General features: G+C 55.5%; 1 protein-coding gene across 13 annotated transcripts in view; it reads right to left on the minus strand.

The window, feature by feature from the left end:
• The window catches only part of LOC113208657 (synaptotagmin-7), a 305,230-nt gene that overhangs the window by 28,257 nt on the left and 269,793 nt on the right, over window positions 1-7,180 (minus strand). The window lies entirely within an intron of this gene.

The following is a 7,180-nucleotide window of genomic DNA, read 5'->3' on the forward strand; positions in this document are numbered from 1 at the left end:
CCCCGTCCCCCCCTACCCCCTCACACGCTGCGTGTCCTCACACGCGCACAGAAGGTTAGGATTGAGGAAGTGCGAGGGATGCACAGGAAGGGTGTTAGCCTGCGCGCCAAACTTGTGAGGGGGACCGTCCATAAATACTAGTCGCCGACTCTCCCGCGGCGCCTCTCGCGGGTAAACAGACAGACCCGTCGGGCAGGGCGTGCTTTATGGGCAGCCCCCCGCACGTGTGAGCGACTTGTTACGCGAGACAATCCGTCGTTAATCCGTGAGAACAAACGGCGGAGTCAGGTGCCGGGTGCTGCCCCTTGTGCCGCCCTCCCTCCACATCGCCCGTTACTTCTCTCCCCTTCTCTCTCTCTCTCTGCTCTCTCTTTCTCTCTCTTCCTTTTTATTTTAGCAAAGGGAAGAAGTGGGGAGGAGAGAGAAAAGAGTGGATCGAAAAAAGAGGTCGCTTACATGCGTGTTACAGTGATTGGGGCAGCAAGAGAGAAAGAGTGAGGGGATAAGGAAGGAGCTAGCAGCGAGAGAGGGGGGCAGCGATGGGGCGAGGGCGCGGCCTGTGGGTAAGCAAATAAGAGAGAGAGAGCGAGAGAGAGAGAGAGAGAGAGGCGAAGAGTGTTTCCACGGCTTGGATAGGCTGCGCTGCGGGCGGCGGAGCCGGCCAATTCGCCCGGGCGGCCTTCAGGTCGCAAAAATATTACACAGCCCTTGCACGAATGTAAAGCGGCAGCGATACGGCGGCAGGGCTGTTAACGTTAATTTGAAATGTTAGCGCGCTAACGTTAAAGCGATAACGAACCAAATTAACGTAACGCGTTATCGTTAATACGTTTTGACACATGTAACGCGCTGACGATAACGTTAACTTTAACTATTAACGCCGTTAACCCGTTAACGTTAACTGATAACGCCGTCATCGTTTATCTGACTATCGTTGCTGAGGGCGCTGCAGAGCGCGACCCGGACGAGCAGTAAACAACAGTTCTTGCTAAAGGCGACAAAATTCAATAGTATCACATGGACATATCCGTGCAAAATGGATTATTTGTACGCCCTCCCGCAGAAAAGCGTTAACGTTAACGGCGTTATCCCGCTAACCTCAAAAGTAACGTAGCGCGATAACGTTAATGCTTCGGCGTAACTGTAACGCGCTAACGTTACTCGTTAACTAACGTTAACGGCGTTAATAAACGGCGTTAATCGTTAAATTAGCGTTAACAGCCCTGTACGGCGGCGGGCGACCAACCACTTTGTCGTGCCGGCCCACAGCCTGGCCGGGGGCCCAGTCGTCTGCGTGCGGGCTGCTCCTCCTGCCGCTGCTACCCCACTCCTGCAGATATGCACAGACACACTGCTAGCTCCCCACCAACTCTGCAGATATGCACAGACACACTAATTCACACACACACAAGGGGGAGCGGTGCAAACAGCAGGGAGACCTCCCCTTCCTTCCCACCCACAGTCCGAGACAGCGAACGGCTCCGTAAATATTTTCCCCAGCGATTCACTCTATCACGTGTGAGTGTGTGTGTATGTGTGTATGTGTGTGTGTGCGTGCGTGCGTGTCTGCGGGTCTGCGCGCACACTAAATGGCGAGGGACAATTTTTGTACGTAGGCTGGATGTGTCTTTGAGCACATCTAAACCAAATTCAAATTTGTATCCAAGTCACATACAAAATATAGCATTTGTACCTAGCCTAGGTACACTTTGTACCTCTGTACAGACAAATTTGTATCTGATGAAGATGTGCTCAAAGACACATCTAACTAAGGTACAAAAATTGTCCCTCCCCATTTAGAGTGCGAGCGAGCGGTGTGCCACTAGAAAAATATTGCTGTGGTGTGCCAAGGGAGGCCTCAACAGTAATTCGCTTTTAAATCACCCCCCCCCCAAAAAAAAAAACAAGAAAAAACACGGTATCGTTTGACTAAGAAATTTAAAAAAATGCAAGGAAATTTTTGTCTGTCGTTAAAGGTATTTCCATTGTTTTCAAGAAAATTAAGTTGATCAATGGACATTTTTACTTCATTTTAACGACATTTGCCTTCCGCCAAAGAAAATTTTGGACGACCTTTGCGCCTGCTGGCCACATGGTGGCCACCACCGCGCTATATAGCAGCTGCAGCCGACCTTGACCGGGCATATCCAAAGAATGAAGCAGGAGCTCGGCTCGGAGCAATAAGCGTCCCTTTAAAGGAGACCCCTCCCCCGACCCCAACCCTCCGACTGGAGCGAGGCCGCACTACCCGCACGGACCAAAACTGCTTGTTCCTATCGGTTATTTCCTTACGTCCCCCCTCCGGGCAAGCCGGCCGGCCGATGCCACACGGGCTGCCGCCGTCGTTCTAAACTGATAAGAAATACTGCCACCCGAGAGAGGAGGAGCAGCAGGAGGGGGAGGAGGAGGAGGAGCAGGAGGAGGAGGACGAGAACAGAGAAACGTTTCGGTCTCTCGTGCGGAAGTGAGCTCCCTCCCCCACCACCCCAGTACGTCCGAGTCCGCCCGTCCGTCCGTCCGTCCACCGCCTGTTTGCCAGGCTCGTTACGGCAGCGCACACGTGCCTGCAGGGCCCCGGCAGGGCCCCTGGTGGGTAGGCCGCGGCTCGCGCACGGCGCGCACGCGCCAGGTGGGTTGCCTACCCGCCGCGCTGCGGGCGCTCCGCGGCCAGGTCGGTCGGTGGAGCGCAGTGAAGTGCACAACTTTTCTTCTGCTCCCTCCCCGTTCCCGAACAGCTAAGAAAAAAATTGCGCGTTTCTTTTCTACATGATGTGAAAAGAAAGGCATTTCACCGTGAGAAATTCTTGTAAGGATAACAGTAAAAATTTCCATGATGAGTGTTGTAAAATTACAAGTCACAATTGTAAATGTACGAACAAATTTAGAACCTACAATTTTGTACATCGGAAATACGAAATATGTTGTAAATTTACAATGATATTTTCCAACTGGTACTGAAAATAATCTCGGTGAAATTTTTCCGTAAACACGCAGCGACAACAGAACACACTTCACAACAGTGCAGGTCTCCGCAGCAGGCCGGGCCGCGGCACAGTGCGCCGTTTGCCTTGGGACCCACCCCATTTGCTGCGACATCGCAACTGCATTTCGATTGTTTGCCATGTTCGCCCGCCGGGGCCGCCGGGCCGGGCGCGCCGCACAGAAGCAGCAGCAGCAGCAGCGCTCGCTGGGCGGGGCCGGGGGGCCTCAATTACTTACTTGGCCAAAAACGCTAAAGAGGAAAGGATAATTCATATTATTCTCACCTCCAGAGAAATCGACGGATAATCGATCCGTTTGGCCTAAGCCATCACTACTCTCAACGTATCGAGCAGCCGGCGCGCGCCACGACGCTCTGCGGCGACAGCCAACGCCTGACGCGGCGCAGTCACTCAAACAGATGAAGTACTTTTTCATGTGGAGCAATTTTCTAATGGGAGCGCGGCGCGGGAGCGCCCCGGCGGAGGCGCGGAGAGGCCGTGGGGAGGAGAGGTATAACACCTCGAGAGGGATCGCCGCGCTTGCCTAGGAAAGGCTCTCTCCCCGGCTCTCCCGGTTTCCCACGGGGCTCTAATACGGCCTCCTGCGACGCTAAAAATTATTTTCCCAAATAAGCGAGCAGAGGCAGCGCAACGCGTTATTTTCCAGTGAAGGTGCGTCATGGCCTTCGGTCATCACGACCCTAACAAGGAAAGAACATGGCGCCTCTTAGCCGAGCGTTACACGAAAGGTACACGTTAAAATCAGAATGGTTTCAACAAGCACACTGGTAAAATGTGCCATTGGTTCACATGCAAGTGCTTAACTACATTGCACTCTCTTTAAAAACTTTGACAATGGATTTTTGATCACACTGAAACGTTGTCAGTAGTAAAGTTGAACACTGTTTGGCATGCTTGTGATGCAGCTTATTTGAACACTTGTCAGAGTTCAAGTTTACTGTTGCACACTTTTGAGTATTGAAATTTCCAAAATTTCCAGTCCGACACTTAAATATGTGCACCATAGCATTGAATACACTATCATGCCCAGTCCATGCTAGTGTCAAAATATCAGTGTATCAATCTAAAAAGTGCTTTTCGTTTTCGCCCTTCCCAGCTCCAATAAACAATTTGTCGAAACGTTTATAACGGCGATGTTTTCGACAAACCTCGTCTCGCGGCCGGGGCTCCCCGCGCATGCAGATTTAAACCGCGCGGCCTATCTCATGCAGCTGATGACTGCGAAACCAATTTGCAAGTCGGGCGCGCGTGACGGACGGACGGAAATCCGAAAGCCGACCGGGCAATAGTCGGTGTCGAGTCGGCGGCACGCGGGCCGCTGGCAGCAAGCGCACGCGCATGCCCCCCCCCCATCCTCCCCCGCGTCATCAGGCTTTTTCATTTGCCGGGAGCATGCCTCACTTGTCCGCCGAATTAGCGTGGCTTGTCAGTCCGCCCGCCTCCACTGCTGTCCGCCTGTCTGTTTATCAGACGGCCAGTCTGTCTGTCGCCGCTGTCTGCCTCGTCCCCGGCTCGCGTGTGCTTTACGCCGGCCGCCAATATAAAGCGCCGCTTGCCGCCACACAAAGTCCCTGCAGTGATATGACGTTAGGTCCGACGGACTAACTCTCTCCCATCCCTCCGCTCCCTTTTCGCCCGCAGCGCACACAGAGCAGTCAGCGGCGGCGGGGCGCTGTCCACACGGCCAGCCAGCAGGATATTGGACTCTCCCCGCCCGCTCTCCTTCGCCTCTCCCGCTCTCCCCCGCCGCCGACGCTCTTCCTATTCTGATCAGGGCGCGGCGGGGGCAAAGCTGCTCGCCGGCTGAGCTTCATTACGTCATTCAAACTTTGGAGAGCGGATCTCAAGAAGCCACTGAGCGGGGCGGAGCGGGCCGGGCCGGGGCGCTCGGGGTGAGCAAGAGCTGCCGCACACTGGAAATATGGACGGCTCGTCTCGGCGGGGTCGGGGGAGGAGCGGGGGGTCGGGTCGGGCACGCCAGGGTGGTAGGGGTGGTGGTAGTAGGGGTGGTGGTAGTAGGGGTGGTGGTAGTAGGGGTGGTGGTAGTAGAGGTGGCGGTAGTAGAGGTGGTGGTAGGGGTGGTGGTAGTAGGGGTGGTGGTAGTAGGGGGGGTGGTAGTAGGGGTGGTGGTAGTAGGGGTGGTGGTAGTAGAGGTGGCGGTAGTAGAGGTGGTGGTAGTACGGGTGGTGGTAGTAGGGGTGGTGGTAGTAGGGGAGGTGGTAGTAGGGGTGGTGGTAGTAGGTGTGGTGGTAGTAGGGGAGGTGGTAGTAGAGGTGGTGGTGGTGGTTGAGGTCGAGTTGGTAGCCATCTCTCGTCGCGCGAGAGAAAGAGTGTGGAGGAGAAGGGAGTTGGGAGTGGCAGAGCAGGAGGGGAAGAGAAGAAGGGTGGTGAGGTAGCATCAGCAGAGGGAGGGAGACAGAGACAAGAGAACGCTCCGTCCTGGACGGGCGCGCCGCGCTCGGCAGAGGTCTTCACGGCCGAATGAACAGGTGGTTGGCCATGTGGAGAAACCATCGCTCTTCATACCACGACCGCGACCGCGCCGCTTGCCGAGCCCCCTGGCTTATACGTCGTCTGGGCTGCGGCCGCCAACTTGCTCCAGGGCCGGGGTGTAGGCCCCAACGACAGCATCAGGCACACTTACTTATTCGCTGGCGAGCGAAGTTGGTTGCACCGCCTCACATCGAGCTTAGGTTCGAAAACGAACAGTTTTTATTTAAACGAAAAACATAACGCGCTGTAAGCTAGAACGTTTCGAAAACGAAAACAAAACAGTGGAGGCAGCTGACTGGTAAGTAATAGGCTCTCTCAATTTTAAGACTTGCTCAAAACGTGCGCCAGTCTATGGGTCCCTCCCGGGAGTACCCCGAGTCCCCCGGGCGCGCTCCAGCAGCGCAGCATTCTCTCCCTCCGCAGAGCTCTTGACGGATGAAATCATTACTACTTTGCGCCGCTACGCCCCGCCACCTCATCACCGCGCTACGCCACGCCACTACACAGGAAGTGCTGCCCGCCACGCCACACCGCGCCTCGCCACGCCATTGTTGCAGAGAGACAATGGGCAGGAGAAGGGAGAAGCGAAGGGGAAGAGACCTGGGACTGGGACTGGGATGCACCGGTAGTTGCTCTCTCTCTCTCTCACCCTCTCCCTCTCTCCTTTTACCCTTGTCTCTCTACATACAGCAACGTCACCGCATATACAGGCCTTCCTACGCCACTGCTCCCAACCAGCACTGTCAACAACTTGCTTGGAGAGGGCCGTTTTGTTTGCAATTATGTAACAAAATATGAATTTTCAGAAATGAGCAGTGCAGCGCAGCTAAATATATTGGTCGATTGAAGCGTGGCGGCAGGGAGGCCATCGTGTCGAGGAGCAGGTGGTCACAGCAGCTGCTCCCACACCACCCCACACAGCAAACCCAAGCAGTGCGTGAGAAACGTCGCACACTTGTTGTAGTGTGAATCTAAATTCACTGACTTTGGGAGGTATGAGTGCACGAAATTCAAGTCAATATTAACACCTTCACTTACAGTGTGCGAATGGGAATTCACGCATCTAAAGTATGTGATATTCACTCACTTGGGCATACAGCTCTGGCTGACAGCGCCGCCCTGTGGCACTGCAGCACGTTCACCTCCGCAACCCCCATCTTACTCGCCGTACAACTCTCTCGCTCTTTGCAGTGTTCCGTCCGAGCGTCGAGCGGCTGGCTTCTCTCTGCGGCCCGCCTCTCCTCGCCTCGCCATCCCCACCACTGTATAGCTGTTCTGTACTCTCCGGTCGAGCCCTTTCTGCTGTTAGCTGGTCTCCGCCACCCCGCCACGCCACACCGCCCGCAAAACCCCATCGGGGTGGACGGGCTCATCACCTCGGTCTGCTCCTCGCACTTTTCCTCAACTTTTGCCGACACCAGCGCACGGCGACACCCCCAGACGATGTTTTCTTTTCATCCCCCCTGGGGTGTACTGACCTGGGCTGGTGCCCGCCCCGCACCGTGCCGAGCAGACACGAGAGCACCACCCTGTAAGCCAGGCGAGCGGGAGCGCAGCATAGGGGTTGCCGCGAGCCGCCACCGCAGCTCCGCCGTCGCGAACCCCGCGGCCCCCACACCCCACCGCCACCACCCGAGAGAGACAGAGAGAGAGAGAGAGAGAGAGAGAGAGAGAGAGAGAGAGAG

Source organism: Frankliniella occidentalis, unplaced genomic scaffold (genome assembly GCF_000697945.3).
Source record: "Frankliniella occidentalis isolate FOCC.00 unplaced genomic scaffold, Focc_3.1 Scaffold204, whole genome shotgun sequence".
In the NCBI taxonomy this organism is placed as follows: Eukaryota; Metazoa; Arthropoda; class Insecta; order Thysanoptera; family Thripidae; genus Frankliniella; species Frankliniella occidentalis.